We start from the raw sequence: 23,131 nt of genomic DNA, 5'->3' as shown, positions 1-23,131 counted from the left end.
GGGTGTGTCACCGGGGGGTGGTGTGAGTCTGGTGCAGGAGGGGGGGGAGTCAGGATCCTCGAAGCGGGCATAGAACCTATTGAGTGCCTCTGGCAGGGAGGGGTCCAGTGGGTCAGTTCTTTCCTCGCCACTCTCAGCGCTGATTCCTCACCTGCCCTAAACGCAGCATCCCTAGCTTTCAGCAGAGCTCTGACCTCAGCATTCAGCCAGGGTTTCTGGTTTGGGAAGCAGGTTACTGTCCTGGTGGTGACGACATCATCAGCACACTTGGAGATGAAGCTGAGGACGGAGGAGGTGTATTCCTCTAGGTCCACCTCTCCCTCATATGTGGCTGCCTCCCTGAAGACCTGCCAGTCTGTGCATTGAAAACAGTCCTGTAGCACAGAGGCTGCATCACTGGGCCACACAGTGACAGTCTTCTTTGTTGGCCTGATCCGTCTCAGCAGGGGGCGGTAAGCTGGCGCAAGCAGGATGGAGATGTGGTCGGAGAGGCCAAGAGGGGGGCGGGGGAGAGCTCTGTATGCATCCTGAATGTTAGTGTACACACAGTCCAGAATGTTATCTCCGCGTGTGGGGATGGTGACATGCTGGTAAAAACTGGGCAATGTGTCCGTCAGTTTCACGTGGTTAAAGTCTCCCGCAACCACATAAAACGCCTCCGGGTGCCTGCTCTGCAACAAGCTAATTGTGTCTTGTAGCTCCTGTAATGCTTCGTTAGCATTAGCGTTAGCATTAGCACCCGGCGGGATGTAAACAATGGTGACGAACACCGCGGTGAACTCCCGTGGCAGATAGTGCGGCCGACATTTCACTGTCATAAGTTCTATCGCCTCAGAGCAGTAACTTTTTACCAGTCCACAGTTTGTACACCAACCTTCATTCACGTACACACAGAGTCCTCCTCCCCATGTTTTCCCTGACCGGTGGTCACGGTCCGCCCGGAAAAGCTGTAGTCCGTCGATCTGGAAGGCTGAGTCCGGCATGTTGTGGTTTAGCCAGTTTTCCGTGAGGCAGAAAACAGCACAGTTCCTCATCTCCGTGGAAACACTCAGCCTCAGGCGTAACAGATCCACTTTGTTGTCCAGGGAGCGGACGTTGGCCAGAAAGAGAGTTGGAATCGGCGGCCTGCTGGCCTTCAGCCGGACTAGCGCGCCTGCTCGCTTTCCTCTCTTTTGTTTTCGGGAGCATCGCTTCCTCTTGCCGGCTGCTCCCCGTACTCTGCGGCGGCACTCCGTCGTCCTCAGGAGCCCCTGTCTTCCGAGTGCGGATTTCAGCTTCGGTGGGATTGTGATAACCGAACTATCTCTGGTTCGGTAGAGCTGTACCTTACACACGAATTTAGCGCTAAACTAGTGCTAAAAGCGGCCTCGAAGTTGGAAAAGTAAGGCTTAATCCTGGGAGCTCGAGAAGCCGCTGCATCACTGTGCGCTGCCATCTTGTCTTATCTCATCTTCATTGTTAACAAGTATCACACCTATTCTAAGAGCATGAATACTTCTTACCATCAACCCTTGAAACATGGCTACAAGCCAAAGCATAACGAACTCAGGCCATTAGTAGTGTGCAGGGTCAGCCAGAGGGATACTTTCAACAATGGTCACACTGGTTCCTTCTATGTATTTCCTAGAATAATTCAGCTTAGCAATGTGACTGGTGATCCTGTATCAAGCTTAAAAGGTATAAAGCACCCATTCATTTTAATGACATCAGGGCACTCGCCAACCAAAATAAAGCTGTGATGTGGGCTCCTTTTCCAGGGTAACTGACCCTACCTGTCAGCCCTCAGCTGCAGGGGACATTTAAAATCCTCAAGCTCTGATCGTCAGTGTGAATACCAGTGCTGAACATGCCCGACTGCAGGCCCAACTCAGGTAGATGGGTCTGTCCTGTGTGTTGCACAGATGGACTGGTGCTGTTGTGCCTACTTGCATCCAATGGTTGGAATCAATTCCCTGGTTGAGAGGTGGGTCCTCACCTATTCCATTAGGTTATCTGAAAGGGCTTTCTGTCAGGAATGAGTAAGTAGTGGAGTGGACACAGGTGCAGAGTCAGAGTTTGTGATAACCAGAAAACGGTTTAATCAGTCCAGGGGTCGATTTCATGAAGGAGGTTCAACAAACTCTGAGTATGAGTGTTAACCCTGAGTTGACAAACCCTGAGTTGAAAAACTCTGAGTTTCCTGTTTCAACACAGCTGATTCACATTAGTTTTGTCAACTCTGAGTATGTTGACTCCGAGTTAAGCGCGTGCACCACGACTATAAATAAGCCATCATCAATGGAGCCCCGATTCCTTGATTCACCATGGAAGCGGGATCAAAAAGAAAGCGCTCAACATTTTTTTCACCCCTGGAGCTTGAAATTTTGATGGAGGCATACGGTGAATATGAGCATATTTTCCGAAAAAAAAGCAACACAGTGGCAGCGGCAAAAGATAGAGAAAACGCATGGGAAAAAAATCACTGCTCGAGTCAATGCGTAAGTTTTGTTTTTAATCACTCATAAAATATTGCAATATTACATGCAAAAAATGCTGTTGGCCCCCTGTTCATGCAGGTGCAACCCAGGGGGCGAAAAACGGACTTGGAGGCAGTTGAAAATGAAATATAAAAATATAATTCAATCAGGTGAGTTGGAAATATAACATGCCTGGTTGTATCTCACTTTGGTAACATTTGATATGTCTATTTCAATTTAATTGTAATTCAATTTTCAATTTTTATTTATATTTTTAATTTATTTATTGAATACTGTAACAGCTCTTTCAGTCCTGCATGATGTTTTCACACATTCTGCCCCCTGTAATGTTTCATTAATTAATGTGGTGAAGTTAACATTTGACTCCTGCCTAGCCAACAGAAAGAGGGCAGAGGCCCGTAAAACAGGTGGAGGACCTGCACCACCACCTCTAACAGAGGCAGAGGAGAGGGCCCTTAGCCAAACAACAGGAAGGCCCATGGCTGAGGGAATCCCAGGGGGCAGCTCATCTGAACCAGTCAGCCCTGAGGACACAAGTGCCTTCATAACATGTAACAAGTCCACACTTCTATATTGTTTTTTTTATGAAGCCTCTTTTAGATGCAAAAGCTGTTTGTTCCTGAATCCAATAGATTCTGAGGGAAGTCTCCACCTATTGGAGCCTCATGTGGCCCAACTCCAGCCTGTTGTAAGTACCTCAACACACCATAACCCCATAACCAATAGTGGTATAAAGTTCACAAAATGAAATGCTTGACTTCAAAGGATGACAAACATGAAGATGAGGACACTGTCTGCTGTCACAGACAGGCCTTCAGAGGTATCATATTAGATCAGCATTACATGTACATGTTACTTTCTTGTATGGATTTATATTGACATGGAAGCTAACATATTCATCCTTTTTTAACAGAGCATAACTGGACAGCATGAAGAGGGTCCATCAACTTCTGCAGAACAAATGAATACAGTGAGAGTTTCAGTGAACAACAGAGTTTAATTCTGTATAATTGACTGTGTTGAACAATATTCTTGTGGATTTCCAGTTACCAGTCAAGGAGTTATACAAAATTCATCTACTTAAACAAATCCAAAAAACGGACAAGGAAATGTTATACCTGGACCGCCAGATCCAAAAGGCAGATCTGGAAATCGAGATACTTAAACACAAGCTGGAGGTGTGTGTGTAGTCAGAGGTAAATTTAATGTATTATTAGAGCAATATGAAAAACTAACAGAAAAATGTTCTCTTTGTCTCTGTCTGTCTGTAGGATATAAGGAAGACTAAATAAAATGAACGTGTGACAGTGTGGTATTCTGTGTGGCTGTAATTTAACATGGAAAATGGTTGTTGCAGATCAGATCTCTGATTGCCCTTCCATCCTGATTTTCTGGGAGCTGGATGGGGTCCTCCTCAGGGTCTTCTATTTGTAGGGCAGGGTGTTGCTCTCCTCTAATAGTTGCAATATTATGGAGAATAACACATGCCACAATTATGTCACAGGCTCTCTCAGGGGTTACTCTGAGATGACGTAAGCACTGGAAATGGGCTTTCAACAGGCCTATAGTCATCTCTACCCTGGCTCTCGTCCTGCAGTGTGCCACATTGAAGTGCTGCTGGGGTCCTGGTTGAGGGTCTGGGTAAGGGGTTATAAGATTTCATTGGCAGGGGTAACCCCTGCCACCCAGAAGGAAGCCATGAATCTCTCCTGCAAGTGAAGTCACATTTTTTACTTCTGATATTTTTCTCAGAAAAATTAGACAAAGATCTTTGCGGTGACAAACAGCAATGTTTCAGACCACTTACCACATTCCAGTCTATTGCTTATTGTAGACTCTCGATATATGCGGGAGTCATGCACAGACCCGGGCCACTTGGCTTCCACATTTGTGATAATGTGTGCTGCATCACAAATGATCTTGACAGTACAGAAAATGAGACAAGTTAGTTGAAATATTTGTGCTCTGACATTTAAAAGTAGTAGTCAATGTATGTACCTGCACATTGATGCTATGGAAGGACTTCCTATTCACATAATCTCCTTCATTTTCTGAAGGAGCAGTGATAGGAATGTGGGTGCCATCAATGCAGCCAATCACATTGGGAAATCCTAAAAGACATTCAAATTATTGCTCCCAGAGGTCACAGCAACATGTTATTGACAGAAAAGTTATTAATCATTTAAAATTATTTACCTGCAATCCCATGGAACTCTTCTTTGATGGCTCTCACAGGTTTGTGTCCGGGAAAAACAACAAAAACTGATAAAAACCGCTTCAGAGCGAGGCACACCTTTCTTATAGCCCTGCAAACGGTTGCTTTGCTTATGTGTTCTGCATCGCCGATATTATAAAGAAAACTTCCATTCGCAAAAAAACGTAGAGCAATGCAAAGTATTTGTTCAGTGGTGAGTGCACGTCCACGGTGGGTGATGTGAGTGATGAGAGGGCGGATGAGGTTGTGAATGTATTGCAGTGACTGTAACGAAAAACGATAACGTTCAAATAAAAAGTCAACAGGTACAACAAGGAGAAGGCAAACTTGAAATCCAAAATCCAGGCAGAGGTCAAACAATCGGTATAACAAGCACAACAAGGAACGCTGAAAAGCTTGGTAGAAACACTAGGAACACACAAGACAATCTGGCAAGGAGTGTAGAGAGGACGGGAACTAAATACATCAGGAGGCGGGGAAACAATTACACACAGGTGAAACACATTAAGGGAGGAAGGGTAATCAGGAGGTGGGAGGAGCACACGAGGAGAGGGAAGTCAAGACACCTGATACGAGAGGAAGAACTGTGAACAATTGGAAACTCAAGCATTACCAAAATAAAACAGGAAACACAAAATAAACAATAAGACCGCCGTGGCTCCCAGGGTGAAACCTGACAGTGCCCCCTCCTTAACGTGTGCCTCCTGGCGCACCACCTGGCTTCTCTGGGTGACGGCGATGGAACTCCCGGATGAGAGCGGGGTCCAGGTGTCATGACTAGCCCCTAGGGGGCTGTTTTTGGAACTTCTTGGTGAACTTTTGGACATTTTCAGTTTGAGTTTAGTTTTATTTTGGAAAGTTTAGTTCTTGTGTATCATGCCTTGTTTTACTTACTGTCTTAGTCTGTAAATTATGTTATGTTTTGTCTGGTGTCTATGTTGTCTTGTGGATGGGTGGATGCGGAGAGACCTAGGAAGATGGAGTCTGACTGCCACAGGGTTAATGATTTTCTCTATTTCAAAGGGGCTGATGTATTTGGGTGAGAGTTTCCTTGATTCTGTCTGGAGTTTGATGTGTGCAGTGGAGAGCATAACAGACTGACCTGGAACATAGGTGGGAGCTTGGGTGCGGTGTCGAACAGCCAGCCTCTTGTTTTCTGTCGAGCGGAGCAGGGCAGCCCGAGCCTCCCTCCAGATGTGTCTGCAGCACCGGAACTGATGCTGGAGCGAAGGTACCGCCACCTCCTTCTCCTCTTCCGGAAACAGAGGAGGTTGGTAGCCCAGAGCGCACTCAAAAGGGGATAGTCCAGAGGCAGAAGAGGTGAGGGAGTTGTGTGCGTACTCTACCCAAGGGAGGTGGGTGCTCCAGGACGACTGGTTGTGGAGGCAGATGCATCGGAGGGCGGCCTCCAAGTCCTGATTGGCTCGTTCCGTTTGGCCGTTGGTCTGAAGATGGAAGCCCGACGACAGGCTGGCTGAGGTGGAGCAGAACGCTCTCCAAACCTGGGAGACAAACTGTGGCCCCCTGTCAGAAACAATGTCCACTGGAATCCCATGTAAATGGAAGACATGTTTAATCATAAGACGGGCTGTGTCCGCAGCGGTAGGGAGCTTACGGAGAGCCACGAAATGTGCAGCTTTAGAGAAACGGTCTACGATGGTTAAAATAACAGTCTTTCCTGAAGAGGGAGGTAACCCTGTGACAAAGTCCGGTAACGCTTTAGAATAACGAACCCTTATAAGACATTTATAAGCTATTAGCAGATATTAGTAGATAGTTAACTAATCATGAACTAAACACTTATATACATTTGTAAATGATTATTAAAACACTTATTAATTAGGTTATAAGACATTTATAAACTATTAGTACATATTGAACTAATCATGAATAAACCATTTATATACATTTGTAAATGATTATAAAACCATTTATAACTAAAGTTGTACAACATTTATATATGATTTAGACATTATTAAAAATGCTGTGCCAACATTGTTTGTACATGATTTATTCATCATCAACTAATTTTCAATATGATCAACCTTATTAGTAAATTATTGGTGAAATAGTGTAGATGTGTTAAAAAACCCACTGTACCACCATTTGTTTATTCATGTTTAACAGATGATTTGTTAGGTATTCGTAAAAAAAAATCTTAATCAAATCGGTCCACACAATCATTGGACCATTTAATCGGTTTGTGGTGTTCTTGGTAGTTTTTTCCCTTCTGTCAGCTCTCTCAATATACTGGCCAAACCAGGCATTTTAACAGCTCAGAAAAATTAAGCCTCCAAGTTCACCGCCTACATTTGAACGCATATCAAAGAATGAATGGATGGGCCCGCCAGAAAACTTCAATCTCAAACAAGGCAGTTCGACATGTTTATATGTCTATGTGTGTTTAGGAGCTGTTAGCAGCGTTGCCGGGTGTATGACAATTACCATACTTTGTACAATAATTGTGCCCTTTGTACTATTTACGATCAGTGATGAAGTCCCATAATGTACGTTAATGTGATCATTGTGTGACACTTTGTATTAGTAGCTTCAGCTTGTATGTGCGTCAATTGATGCATTCCCGTGTTGTGGGAAATTTAAAAAGTCACATCTACAGCGCAGAGGAAAGATGGAACAAATCTACAACATCTAAACATCACACTGTCGCAAAATAGTTTCTAACATGCATATTTTCTTTTTTTTATAGTATTACATTAGTTCTTTAGAAAATGTAAAGCACTAATGTAAAGCATTAGTGCTTTACATTATGTCCCTGAACGCAGCACCACTTTCAGGCAGTACAGGCAGCGACAGCAGAGACTCATTTCTGCTGTTGCTTATGACTCATTTACACTTTCCCTCAATATTTTAACATTTCCCATCTGGCAACGCGGTCCGTTAGACATTCTGATGCTGGAACATGTACGTCACAACAAGAGCTAAGCGTTCCAAGCAACCTTGGACTATTGAAGACAGGGAAGGAGCTGGCAGCAGCAGCGCAGGTAACGTTAAGCTAACTGTTACAGTAACGTTACAAGTCCACAGTTCTAAATTCACGTTTGCTGGTTAACTTATTTGTTGACTTATTTTATCTGGCAGAATCTACTAAACTATCAAGCAAGCACAAACACTAATCGGTTTTTAGCTAGTTAGCTCTGTTAGCTATATCGGCTAGTCTAGCTAACTTTATCAACAGGACATGTCAGTGTGGTTTGGATAGTTTTGCTAATCCCACATGGTGAATGCAGATTGATGCAAGGGGATAAGCTATCGGAACATGAAACACTGAATAACTTGTGGTTGTGCCATTAAGCATAGTAGTAATTGTTTTAGCTGGCATGATAACTAGTGATGGGAATCAGTTCAGGTTGAGAATTTCGAGAAGTCGGGTACAACAGGGAGAAGGCAAACTCGGAACTAGGAACACACAAGACAATCTGGCGAGGAGTGCAGGGAGGACGGGAACTAAATACATCAGGAGGTGGGGAAACAATTACACACAGGTGAAACACATTAAGGGAGGAAGGGTAATTCGGAGGTGGGAGGAGCACACGAGGAGAGGGAAGTCAAGACACCTGAAACGAGAGGAAGAACCGGAAACTCAAGCATTACCAAAATAAAACAGGAAACACTAAATAAACAATAAGACTGCCCTGGCTCCTGGGATGAAACCTGACACTTTCAACTGTTCAATAATCTCCTCCCTAATTTCTCCGATCAGCCCTTATTAAAATTTGACTTGTATCTGGTCTTCCTAACCCCTAACCCTAACCCTCTCCTGTCTCTGGTCACGCTTGTGTCTGTTACCGCTCTCCTTTCCTGTCCTCCTCTCCTATCTCACATCAACACTAAAAAGGCACACTATCCTTTGTCAACCAGACCTGAGCTGTGGGTTCTGTGGCCCAGTTAATCACTGCTGTTTCTTATCACTTCGATCCTCAGCTGAAACGAACATGCAGGAAATAAAATCATGCAATAATAACTCCAGAAAACCACACAATACCACATAATATAAAACTAGTTAAACCATGTAACATTAAAACCAGTAAGACCAAATGTAAAATATACATTAATACTGATAAAACCCCAATGGAATAATACAGTACAGCATACAAATGCTAGAATCGTAAAAAACAAACAAACAAAAACAAAAAAAACACTTAGCTTAAAATAAGGTCCCACACTGACACTCATGGATGTATTTATGCTTATTAAAGTGTGGTTCGAGTCTCGTTTCGTCAAGTTTCGTAAAAAGTGACAATATTCATGTAAGTTGTCATTTAACCTGCTCCATGATTAGTTCCATGTAAAGATACAAATTATAAACACCAGAACATGAAATATATAAGTTGTGCAATACATATGAGAAGTATTTCCACACATCGCAATTTAAGGTCCTTTGCTTGTACTTTGGTGGTTGTTGGTTACCTACTTTCATTACAGTGTGCATCTCATTAGGTGTCTGTTGCTCAGCACCACCTCCGGGTGGAACTTACACTAATGAGGACACTACATCTAATGAACATTCTCCTACCCTCTGTCCTTAATTACAGCGCTGTGCCTCTCCGAGGCCAAGAGTTGCAGCAAAGAACCCATCGAAACCCAAGCTCCATAAACCTCCTCATCCCCAAGAGCCGAAACCGCAAAAACACATGTCCATGTCTGCTGCTCTACCACGCCATGTTTGGAGGGTTTAGCAGTGAGGCTGTGTGTGCGTGTTATTGTGTAGGGAAGAGGGTGTTTGTTCATTACACGGTGAGCTGTACTATTATTTGATATTAGATGAAACAAGCTGTAGGCTGTTGGGTAGATTGGTGATTAAACATGCAGTTATAAAACCATGCGTGATGCATGGTGCGTCAGTGGATAATACAGCATAACAAGAAATATAATGGGTGATTCACTCACTATTTACATACTAATGTAACCACTATAAAAATGCCTGTTTTTACTGTACAGTAAACAAAGTTGTCTTCTAATTTCCTCTTTAGAGGGGAAACATTTGCAGTTGAAATTTAATTCACAGTTGGACTTCAGAAACATGGTGTGATAACCAGTTAGAGAAACATGAGTTTTATGATCTTGAAATGATGCTACAATTTTTTTTTTTTTTTTTGGTTAAATTAGATTTATATTGTGTAACTCTTCACTTAAGATTCTGATTTTCATAAAACATTGGATAACTTCTGACAACCTCATCATCCACAGCTCCTGCTTCATGTTTAATTTGAGAATGAACACAGTAAAACAAATGCATACTGGCACTTATATGACAGTGAAGGACATAGATTCAGAACAATATACCACAATAGTTAATAATACCTTCAGTGGAGGCATGATGGCTCTGTCAGTTTTCCATTTTAACTTGATTTCTAGACATGAGCTTTGTTTTATTAAAATCAAAGTGTAATACAAGCCTGTTCACCTATATGTTACACAATCCAACATGCACATATACAAGAGTTACACTTTTCCCGATTATCTGCAGACTCCTTTACAAATCATTAAATTACAAGTCATGCCTTATAATTAAATGAATCATTTAACTGTTTGTTGCTGCTAAGCCCTTGAAAGGATGATTTGCAGCTAAGCCTCTGTATTAGGCATTAATTATGAAAAGACGATGTGGTCTGATCCATGCATTATCTCTGACCGAAATAAAGTAGCCTAATTGGTCATTTTGAGCATCTGAAGATCTCCAGTACCATTCCACATGGACATGCTTTCGGGCTTACATTTCCCATGAGCACCTAGGGCTGTTGCGTGCAGATTCATAATAATTTTTCAAAGATTAACCCATGGCTGTGGCCACTGGAGTCTACTCTCTCTTAGGCTTAGTAAGGATGCGAGGCCACTAATTAGGGCAAAGGGAAGATACAAGTATGCCTCAAACTTTTGGACCCCTTTTCCTCTTTCTCTTCGTCCTCTCTGGGGATGTTCTCTCATTGCTGAGAATTAAGCTGGGCTGAGTTTAGCCGGCCATGTACAGTTAAATCCTTCCTGTTTCTTCATATCCTCCTCCGTTTATTCATGTGGTTTCTGGGCATAAACCAGCATAGGTTATTAAAGCATCCTCTTATTCCTCCTTCCATCCTTCCATCCTTGACTTCAGTCCTCTCTTTCTTTATCTGCTTTTATTCCCTCTTCCTCACTGTGTCTCCGGTACCAAGGGTGCCTACAGCTTATAATAAAAGCCATAGGATTTAAATTAGAAATTAATTTGGATAATTTGTCTCCAACGAGCACCCTCCTCCTGCCGCTCCTGCCAGAAATATGTTAATATATCATAATAAGTAATTTCTGGGCCGAGATACACATGCTTATGGAGAGAGAGAGAGTGAGTGTGTGTGTGTGTGTGTGTATTAGAGGGAGAGAGAGAGCACTCATCGAGGTTGGATCTCTAATTAATTAGGCTGGCTCTCTGGGCATGCTCAGCGCAGACCCTGCTAGCACCCTGCTAGCACTGCTGCCACTTAGAGCACCTTGGAACCAGAGACGACAAGCTTAATATTAGAGAGGGTTATAGAGGAGGAGGCGGGTTGTAAGGGCACTACAGAGAAACTGAAGGTAGAAGAAGCAGAATAGAGAGGTGAGAAAATCAGTGAGGAGGGGAATAGGGTACTGGTTAAAATATTTTAGAGACAAATCTCTGCATCAATAAGCAGAAGAGTTACTTTTCCATGTCAAACAAAAGAGAGTTTGATGATCTTGTTTAAAATAACCTCCTTGCAAACCCACCACCTGGTTGCCTCCCATCCACTCTTGGCAGACAATATCACAGAATCTGGTTTTGACCAGTTACCATTTAATAACAGGGCCAAAATCACATTATCTGTTATTTATTAATGCTGCAAATGTACGATATCAAGCAGAGTCAAGTAGGCATTTCCTTAAGGATGCTTCTGAATACCACTACCAAATAATTTGCCAGTCGTTACAGATGTCTACAATTGTTCTTTGTTATTACTAAATGACTTTTTTGGTGACTTGAAGGCAGTGGAAACAAGCTGCGAACACAACAGTGACATTATTGTCACTATTTAAGTTGATAACTTGCTAGCAGGCAATTGCTTATTTACACATACAGCTCAAGCTGTTTTTTGTCTTAGCTAACTCCTGAGGGAAGTACCTGGCTCTTTAGTTGTTAAACGTGCCACCATGCTCACAAGCTAGTCACTAACTGTGTCTGTCTGCCATTTGGTGCTCAAAAGGTAGTGTACAGTCAGTATTAGAGCTTTTTCGCTGAAAACCTGCCCTGTGCAGCAAAAAAAAAATATGCATGAGAGAGGTGAAAACAAACCAAGAAAGCAATGAAAAAAAAAAACATGTCCTCGTGTTAGCTCAGATATTTGGCTTGTATAATCAAATGGACCTGTGCTGGTCCAGTGTCTGCAAATGCATTTTAGCCATACATTTAAGCATTCGTGCATATTTCCATTCTCTGATGACCTGAAACATTCCCCCATTGTGCAGAAAGACAAAAAAAGAAAAAAAACAAAACAGATGGACATAATATGCTATGCTATTGCTGCACACGCTGGGAACTGAATGGGGGGAGAAATATAATGGCAGCAATGGAAGTGGAGTTTGCTGGGTAGAGCTGGTGTGTGTGTGTGTGTGTGTGTGTGTGTGTGTGTGTGTGTGTGTGTGTGTGTGTGTGTGTGTGTGTGAGGGCTTGTTTTACTATATTCATGGCGACCAAAAATGTTGGACCCCATCAGTTTAAATGGCTTTTTGAGGTTTAAGACTTTAGGGGTACAGGTTAGAATTAGGTTTAGGGAGCAAGGGAATGCAATAAAATACCCTTGAATTTGTGTGTGTGTGCATATATAAGTGACTACAACCTGAGATCAACTTCACATTAAGAAGTGCCCTGTGGGTAGTTCAACAATGAGAAAGCAGGCTGGCTGGGAAGGAAATATGCATCACAGTGAGACAGAGAGAGAGCTAAGGTGATGGACGCACATATCATGCTGTGTGTTTTGATCAAGCATTGTTTAATCTGTTATGGATTTTTTCACCTTCTCTCTTTCTCTCTTTATCTCTCACCCCGAATGTTTGACACTCTTTATGCAAATCTCCTCAGGTGTAGCAACTTGCCATGCCTTGTGGCCTGTGATTAAACTCTGTGTCAGGATTCAAAGCCAAGTCTACCTCCTCTGTGCAGCGGTAAGCTGTCATCTTGCATGTTTTAGAAATCAAATTTGTTTCCAGAGTCTCCTGTAGAAGTGTGTGCTCCCCTCCTCTACTGCCAAATCTTTGCACTTAATCAAATGTTTTCAAGAGGCACCCAGAGGACTTGAAGGGCAAGAAACATAGCATCCAAATTAGGAATTTTCTTTGACTCCTCAATTGTGCTAAGACAAACTGCTTTTTTTTTTCATTATTAGCAACCAACTGTCCCAGGAAACAAATAAGCAACAGACAATTTAGGCAACTGTAATTCTTCAGGGAAAAAAACAAAAAAACAAAAACAAAAAAAACAACAACTAAAAACTAAAATAACAACAAATAAACAAACCAGTGCAGATAATGCATTTCACAAATGTTTAATTAGACTGTACTAATTAAAGGCTTTCCTCTTCCCTTTCTCTTTCTTTTTTAATCTTTTCCCTTCTCCATTTCTTTCTCTCTCTTCTTCCCTCTTTCTTTTTGTGATAGATCTACAGCATGACCCCCAGTTAATTGAAACCCAGGAGACTCTTCGTGCATAAAATCAGATTTATCTATCCATAAAAAGATTTTGTTAAAAATAGTCCAAATCCAGTGGCTCACAACTAAAAGCCCGCAGCTACTGAGGCGAGCCTGGCTCCAACCCCTTTCGCCCTCTCTCACTCGTCACGGTGAAACAAGTGCTGCCTACTGCTAACTAGCTGGGGACCCATTAATTAATTGTAGGAAAACACAGACATTATGTCTGTGGGGCACATTTTTTTTACCCCAAAAGAAAGACATTTCTTTTGGGGGAAAAAGAAGAGTGTGTGTGTGTTGTCCCTCATCCACAGCTCTTCTGAACTATCTCGAATGTCCCCCAGACTATAATAAGAGGAAAGTAATGATGGGCCATAGCGATAATGAAAAACCATGCATCAAACAAAACACACTGATTCCAGGAGACAGGTCAAGCTAGCTAGCAGACTGGGAGAGAGAGAGTCCAGGTTCTACCAAGAAAGGGAAATTGGTTTGTCACTGGTGAGCTGAATTTGTTTGTAAGTAAATATTTAAAAGTTTTCATCAAAGTTAATTCTTTAAACACTGAGGAGGAAGTAATGATTTGGCTTGGATGTAGAGCAAAACAGACCGTATTATATATTGAAATGGAATATGACTTCTACATTAAACAGCACAGAGACAGAAATACAGTTATGATGATCTTAAGATCAGATTTCTGGGGGTTTTCTGGCAGTGGCCCCTGCATTCTTGTTTGCCACTGCAGTGGTTGTTCAGGACTGATGGTGACCATCCAAATACCCCTAGATTTATAGAGCCATGATCTCCCCCTTTTCTGTCCCATGGCGAAAGCGGTGTTGTTGTTTGGATCAGTGCCAGAGATATTGGTGCTGCTATGCCCTCTTTAGTTATCTGAGAAGCAGTGGAGGGGTCAGAAGCTAGGTACCTAATTAAAGTGGCCTGGGATTTCCAGCAAATGCATAAGAGATGTGAGGACCGTTTGCCTAAGGGACCTATTATTGATGCCGCACCCTAAGGACAAGAGTCACATATGGGCCTCTCTATCCGTAAGATTTCCTCATTAATTCACTATCATTAGGCATATAGTCCCTTGTCTATCCCATGCAGCTACTGACACTGTAGGAAACAGCAGCATGATTACAAATTTGACACACATATGTTTGCTTGTGTGTGCGTACTCGCACACATTTATGCATTTATTTGTGCGTGTCTTTGTTTGGCTACAAAGTGATACATGATGCGGCTATGTTGTCCCTCCAATCAGTGCTCTCAGGCTCTCCCCTCTCTCCTTCTACAGGAAATTAATAGGTGGCTGCCACTGATGCATTAAATTGCTTTGAGTTGGGCACAGACAATTGGATTATTTATTCTTTATATTCCTCATATTAGAACAACTGTCCTCTGCTTTGCTATTATTTTTAAATGAGTTCTTGTTTCCCAGCATTTAAACATACTGTATGTAATTGTTCCAAAATGTCACATGGTTGGATGTTTGATACCTTATGATGGTTGATCAAAAATTCAGTTTTGCCTTTTCTAACCCCTTTGAAAGATGAATTAAAACATAAAATAAAATGTAAAAGAAAGGGGAAATTAGGGTTTAATTAGCCACTGAAAAAACATCAGTTGAACACAGGTTTGCAGCTTAAAAAGAATCATAATGAACTATTTTCATTTTATAACCATTAATAACACAAAGTGCGTTGAGTCGAGTGTAAATATATTAGCTGTATATTTACTCATTGTTAGATTGTTGTTTCCTCTCAGTGTCAGCAGCATGTGCAACATCTGGAGGGCCAATTGGCCAAAGGCATTAGCTGCACCCAGTTTTAACAACTTATGGACTGACAATTAAAAAATCACAATTCATCATAGCCATTGCGATTTTTCCCCTATGTGTCCACAGCAGTGGAAAGTGCTCTACAAGATCTGACCTTGTAAGAGCCTGATCATAGAGAGAAGAAAATGTCACGGTGACAAAGATTGTCATATTTTTGTAAACACTGAAAAAAAAAAAAAGAGTAGGAAAAAACAAGCCAGTTGCATCTACAAAATTGCATATGCTGTATGGTATATAGCTGAAAGATTGTTTAGTGCTTCAACAGAACATTTTCGGTGGCCTGAATATTCAGTGCATCCCTAATTTTCTGACATTTTCTAGATGAAAAGATTAACAGAGAAAATTATCAGCAGATTAATTGTTAGTTAATCTTTATTATTATTGCAGTTCTTACAAATCCTGTACTCCTTATATTAGTTTCAATGGCCAAATATGAATCATACATTATATAATATTTTAATATTGAGTATTGTGCAATTGTATATCTGTACAATAATGGCTGAAACAAAATATTAGATAAAATATGTGATACTTTATTGTATCTGATGCTGCAAATTACTGTTTTACACATTTTTTCTTTCCTTTTTTTCCCTTATTGTTCGTACCCATGAGGATATGCCCCTCTGCCTGTGTTTCTACCATGTAGTGAAGAAGGCCTGCTGCTTCACTTTGCAGTGGGAGTCTCCTCTCCCTGGACTGGACCATTGTCACTGGAAATCTCTTTCAAGTCCCTGCTGCTGCCTGGCCTGGCATCGCCTCACGCTGCCTCTGCACATATGCATATGTCATGTGATGTCAGCACAGAGGTGTCCTCTGATGTTACGGGGCCTGTTGGTAGCATGTTTCCTGCTAATAGCGATGATTGCCACGCACAGGTATAGCTCTGAATGTATGTGTGTGCACCCACTGAGCCCACTCTTGCTGCTTAGCCCCCTGCACCAAATGTGAGTCCACAGTGAGGATTAAAATGGCAGCTGCAGGTTTATGAGGCTGCCGAGCCTTCTCTCATCTTCTCTATGCTCTATTTCACCTGGTGGTTCTCTATCCTTTTGCCCTCATTTCTTTCCCTTCTTCCACTAACCCTCCTACTTTTCCATGTGGCTGAGCGTGGATAGAGGGGGGATGACTCACATGCTGTGGCTGGTGTACAGAGGATCACTGCTCCGCAGCTCTATTTTGCATCCCCCACTTTAATTTAAACCACACGAATGCCTGTTGGGAAGGGATGCAAAATAGAATCCCTCATTACCAGAAAATTTCAGTGCAAATGCTGTGTAATAGCATTTTCTTTTCAAATTTCCAATATTACAAAAGCCCACAAGAGACATCATCAACTTGCTTGTCTCATCCTTGATTTTTATAGTTTGAAAAAAAAAAAGAAGAAAAACTAAATAAGATAAGATCAGTAAGTCTGATTCTAGAAATCCTACAAAACTTATTCAGATAGGCCATAAAGGCCATGGTTGAGTTTTTCCTCTTGTATTAAAAACAGCTCTGAGTAATATTCAACTTAGCTGTAATTTAGTATGACATTTAGTAGATTTTCCTCCAGCACACAGCACAGACCAGGCAGCACCCATGGGAATCTCCTCTCATGGTACGCAGTTAACGTTCTGCATTTGTCCAGCACTCTGTAATTTATTGGATCTCATCTGTCCAGGTTTTGATTTATATATTGATTTGAAAAATAAATAAAAGTGATAGGAACCTGCATTGGGGTGTATTGATGGACTGTGTCGACATACAGGAGTAGGTAGATATGAAACATTGGGAGGAAATGAGATATTATGCCCTCAAGACAACTGCAGCCAGTAGCACATTCATTATTGGCTGGATATTTATTATTAAGAATTTCTCTTCATGAGTGACTGCTACGGAATATTTTGGCCCTGTGCGAGCTACCAAAATGGTGTGTGTTAGGGTGTGGGTGTGTGTCTGTAAAGTATCTGTATATATTTGCATGTGTGTGCACAAATGTTTGCTGCCATGTTGTCATGGCTGAACACTGAAGGTTTGTCATGTGTAAGACTCTGTAGTAACACACAGGCACAGTACACACAGACCACATACACAAAGACAGACACACACTTCTATTCAAGCTCAAAATATGTTATACAGGACCACATTCAATGAAACAGTACTAAAAGAACACTAGACAGCAGTTAAAAAAAGAAAAAAAAAAAAAACTCCTTGCCATAACTTCCACCATTGCTCCTGACCAGTTATAAAGGTGCTAAAAGAAAGTTTTTGCTATCACTATATAGCCAACGTTAGCATTAACAGCTGCTTACTCACCAGTATAGAAGATGTTGCGAGTCCAGCTCAAACTTCATTCCTTTACTTACTGAGAGATGTCTCTAGTTGTGGAAAGCTGTACAATTTTCTTCCATTTCTAGGCCTTCTTTTTTCCTGCTGAAGTTAGCATGCCTTGTAAACATAATCTGCCAACAAAAACATTTCCTACAAAACCTATATCAATTTTGTTGTATACAAGCGTAATTTTTTGGAGACAGGGCTGGTTCCCAGCAAGAAACCACATTATGCAGCAGAGAAAACTTACATAGCACCTTTAATCACAACACAGTGAATTTCAGACTGCAGTATAGAGAAGGGCTGCTGTCCAACCTTCCAGAATTTTTATTTCATTTTTCCCTCCCACCTCTCCGCTCTAATCCACTTCAATTATGTTTCCTCCCATTTCTCCTGATCACTTTACAGCTCAACAGCACCTGTGCTAATTGTAGTGGCGATGATTGCTGATATGTTTTGCATCCTTAAAGGAGTTTGAGAGGGGGATGACAGATAAACATCTAGCCCCAGGGCTTTTTGGGAAGAGTGGCTCAGCCTAGCAGATGGCCATCATATTATATGAAGAGAGCTTTTTGCAGAGGCTGGGGTATGGGTGGGTTGGGTGTAATGAGTCTGAGGTAGGAGGAGGAGAAAGAGATGTGGGGGGGTGGGGGGGGTATGGAGAGAGAAGGAAAGAAGGAAAGGAGGAGAGATGGGTTGAAGAAAGGAAATGAAATTAAAGGCAAAGGATAGAAGGAATGAAGGAAGAACAGCGGTAGAAGGATGAAAGAAAGGATGGAAAAATGAGAATAAGGAGGGGATGAAAAAAACGAGGCATCCCTTTTGTTTTTGTTGTAACATTTTTTATCACATGAAGACAGCCAAAAAAAATCTTAATGCAATCTCTAAAAATATTCGAAGACAACTTCAGCTCATTAAAATACAGTTGCATTTAATCATACTATATTGTTTGAGTCATCAGATAGAGAGGCCAAAGTCATGTTGTCTCATCTGGGCTAGCCCTCTTACTAGTTTTTGTAACTCAATGCAATATCCCATTCAATATTTCTTTCATAGATCTTTCTTTTCTGCCCTCACTGTTGTTACAGACATGTCAATGCTAGTTGCAGCTCCTTGACTCATCATTGTGGTGTTTAGCCCACAAACAGGTAGGGCTTATGGGAAATGGTGTTCGTTAGAGGCCTCTAAGGAACATAAATATAGACCAATTTGGAATATACATCACAGTTACATCACTGCAGATGTAACTGTGTGGTGTAAATGTGGTGGCAGAGAAACAGTAGAGGGAAATGGGAGAGCTAAGCCTCAGGAACACATAACATCACTGCCTTTACAACATATTGACTAAAGATGTGTTACACAGGAGACATCCAAGAATCCAGAGAGTCCAGCTTATGTTCCCCTTGTTCACTTATTTAACTTCTGCTGGTAAACTTTTCAATTCAATTCAATTTTATTTATATAGTGCCTTCCACAATCAAAATTTTCTCAAAGCACTTTACAGAGACCCAGAGCCTGACCCCGGAGCAAGCACTTAAGGTGACAGTGGCAAGGAAAAACTCCCTTTTAACAGGAAGAAACCTTGAGCAGAACCCAGCTCAGATGGGGGATCCTCCTGCCAATGGCCGGGCCGGGTGAAAGGAGGAAAAGGAGGAGGGTAGGACAGCTGGGAATGGAGCAGAGAAGGAGAAGAACATGCAGCATAATACAAACAGGGTTGGCAATGGACAATGTTAGAGGGCCAGCATTTAGATTACAGTTAGTGAACAGTTAGTGGATAATGTGTGCTCAGCAGATTACAGTTATGATAGGAGACAGAGCACAGAAGCAAAAAGCTGTCATAATTGGTAATTATTTACATTACAGTCTGCATAGAATATTAGTCCAAAATTTATCTGTAGCAGAGTGGAACATTAAACGTGTTAGAAATGGATAATTGTAGACAATAATCAGCAGCAGGTCAGTGGACCACAGACAGAGAACATGCAGCTCCGGAGCCAGAGACACCTGCAGAAAGGTACAGAGAAAGAGAGACCAGAGAGATACAAGCACAGGACTATGAGAGAGAGAGAACACAGAGTTAATGACATGGAATAAAGGCTAATACATGTGAGAGTGGGTCTGAGGAGAGAAAGAGAGAAGAGAAGAAGTGCGCAGAGGATCATGGGAAGTCCCCCAGCAGCCTAGGCCTATAGCAGCATAACTAAGGCTGCCTGAGCCACCCCTACTAAGGGCTATATCCTTAACTGTAACAGTGTCTATAGAAATAATTGTAGGATTGTAGGATTAGACATAATAACTAAGACTGTAACTACAGCTAATTATAAGCTTTGCCAAACAAAAAGGTTTTAAGCTTAATTTTAAAATTAGATAGGATGTCTGCCTCCCAAACCCAAACTGGCAGGTGGTTCCACAGGAGAGGGGCCTGATAGCTAAAGGCTCGGCCACCCATTCTACTTTTAGAGATTCTGGGAGCCATAAGCAACCTGCATTCTGGGGAAAAAGCAATCTGTTGGGATAATATGGTATTATCAGCTCTTTGAGATATGAAGGAGCCTGGCCATTGAAGGACTTATATGTAAGGAGAAGGATTTTAAAATCAATTCTGGATTTTACAGGAAGTCAATGAAGAGAAGTTAGTACAGGAGTAATATGATCTCTCTTGCTAAATCCAGTCAGTACTCTCGCTACAGCATTTTGGATCAGCTAGAGGCTTTTTAGAGAGTTAACTGGACATCCTGATTATAGGGAATTACAGTAGTCCAGCCTAGAAGCAACAAATGCATGGACTAGTTTTTCAGCATCACTCTGAGACAGAATGTTACTAATCTTACTGATATTGCGCAGGTGAAAGAAGGCGGTCCTAGAGACTTATTTTATATGCGAGTTAAAGGACAGATCCTGATCAAAAATAACTCCAAGGTTCCTCACAGTCATACTGGAGGATAAATTAATGCCATCCAGAGTAACTATATGATTAATAAACTGTTTCTGAGGTGTTTAGGATCAAACAAAAAACCTCAGTTTTGTCTGAATTCAGAAAAAGAAAGTTACAAGTCATCCAGGGCTTTATGTCGTTAGACATGCCTGAAGTATGGCTAACTGATCTGTTTTGTCTGGCTTCACAGATAAATATAGCTGGGTATCATCCGCATAGCAATGGAAATTTATTCCATGCTTCCTGGTGATAAACCATGAAAAAAAAACTGGCAAAGGTGTTTCGGTTGATCCATATTCCTATCTTGTAAATTGACACCTGATACTGCTAAAGGTCGCTTTCTTCCGCCAGTTCAGCTTTGTTCATAAAACATGTCATCACCTGTTTAAAAACCTTATCCTACAGATACGAGTGGTATCAATCTGCTCATCTAACACTCAAGCAGCAAATAGGCTTTTTTTTCACAAAAGTATTTTTTGAAAACATGATGACAAATTTAAAATGTTCACACATTTAAGAAAAATACATGAAGTTAATCTCAGCTCTTTCAGTACTAACAACTGCTTTAAACCCACCATCTTGTAACTGATGACATTCAAGCTTAGCCATATTGGCTTATGTGGGTGTATCTCCTATTTAACCAAGGGCGACAGGGATTGTGTGTGTGAGAGAGAGAGAGAGCAGGTGTGTGTGTACATGTCTCTGAGAAAGCGACTGCATATCCCTCAACTAGCCACCTTGCCGTCCCCACTGAACCGATTGCACCCATAACGAATGGGCTGCCAGCCCTCCCCGCAGTAGCTATTCGGGGTGTGACTACATATTGTATAGCGACCTATCTGAAGTGGACAATACATTTTGTTTTATAAAACAGGATATAACTTAATCATACATGTATTCCTCATATTCATATTTTATCATTTCATGGTCTGGCTAAAATACCTAATGCAATTTATGATTTAAAAAAAGAAAAATGTTGGTCTAAAACAACAAAAAACAGCTGTCTTCTGTGGATGGTAAATTCTTATGTGGCTTTGAAAAATGGCTCAAATCCTCAGCATTCTAACAGGGGTCATCCTGCTTTGTTAGGTGTGTTCTCCTGGTGCTAAAAGTCAAATTATATACTTTGCCTTGGGTCAACTGGGCTTTCCCATCCCATAATGACCTTTCAGGGAGCTGGAAGAGAACAGCCGTTCCCATAGCAATGAGGCAGTACTGTTCTCCGCACATCAAAGGTGTATATACAGTAATGACACTGTTTTAACAGTGCAACATGACCTCTCAGCCTCTAATGGACTGTTTCACGGGTCATCAATCATATAAAAATAATAGTTAATCGAGGCGCTGTATATTATAAAAAAAAGCTTGTTGAAGAAAATCTTTTCCACATTTTGTGCTTGTGAGAAACCTGAATCTGCAGCCAAACAAGAATTCATCAAAAAGTCTTTTACTGTTTTCAATTGAGTTACATGCTCCCAATCTGTGCAAGAAAAACTTGTGTTTGTGTGTGTGTACTGCTGTACTGCCAAAGGTTCCCCGGAGGAAAGAGGATCTCTGTCAGTTTGTCATCAGACACAAGCTGCCAAATTTTATGAAATACCAAATTACTAATTGGCCCAGCATTAGGTTTCCCGCCTAGAAGAGAGACTGTAATATCTGGGCCTCTATTAGGATCACAGAGAGTGCCACACTCAGCTGCCTCCTGCTGCTTTGGCAAGTCTGTCATTTCACACCGTGCCATGGCACTGACACATATACATATGCTACACACAAAATGATCATCGAGGACAAAAGACTTCGCAAACAAAAGTATTCTTAGCCTGCTTAAATATTTCCTTGATCGGGTTTTCAGTATTGGGTATGCTTGATGCAATAAAAGAACTCTGTATTGAAAATTCTCTTCCTACCTACATATCTTCCTTGAATTTCTAATGTGACATGGCCTGCAAACAGAACATCAGCACTGGATTCCTGCTCCAGTTGCACTCCAGCAGTGTTTTTGACATTCTGAGTCCAAGATTATGTTTCTCATCACTCTGCAACCTTGCATCTGAGAACAATAATTCATATATATTTAGTACATCCTTGATTTTAGTCACATGCAATGAGCTTATTTAACAGTAAAAAAAACAACCTAGATTTGCTAGATTAAGCTGTATAATAAATAATATAGATAAATATAGAAGCATTTTAAAACTTACTCTTAGAGATACCAGTATTGTTCTCGTAATGTCGTATTATTCTATGTCGTACTATATCTCGTATTATTCTCAGAAGAGCTCTGCTGTTCAACAGGCATGTGTATGATAAACAGTGAACAGGAAGAGACAAGCACGGGTCTCTTGGGCAATGACTAAGAATGCACTGGATTGCATTTTCCCCATGGTGATAGGTTTATGTGTAAGACAGCGTACTGAATCCCAAGACATTGGGATTCAGTACGCAATCACCTACTGTAACACAATAATACAATGCAAATGTTTCACTGATAGAAACAGTGAGAAAACAATTTGAACCACTAGAGAAAAAATTAAATTTTGTGTAAATCTGAACATAATGTGCTTGAACGGCCCTTCAACACCATCACCATTTACAGAGAATGAAGACTGGTATTCATGTGAATTGACAAACACATACACAAGTTAGATCCAAATGTATAG

The 23,131-nt window shown here is 41.4% G+C and overlaps 1 pseudogene; it reads right to left on the bottom strand.

Moving 5' to 3' along the window:
• Positions 1–3,557: 3,557 nt before the first annotated feature.
• LOC121200815 lies at positions 3,558–15,928 on the bottom strand (annotated as a pseudogene).
• Positions 15,929–23,131: the final 7,203 nt, after the last annotated feature.

This window comes from Toxotes jaculatrix, chromosome 20 (genome assembly GCF_017976425.1).
Source record: "Toxotes jaculatrix isolate fToxJac2 chromosome 20, fToxJac2.pri, whole genome shotgun sequence".
NCBI classification, from domain to species: domain Eukaryota; kingdom Metazoa; phylum Chordata; class Actinopteri; family Toxotidae; genus Toxotes; species Toxotes jaculatrix.
This window is presented reverse-complemented; position numbering and strand designations above follow the sequence as displayed.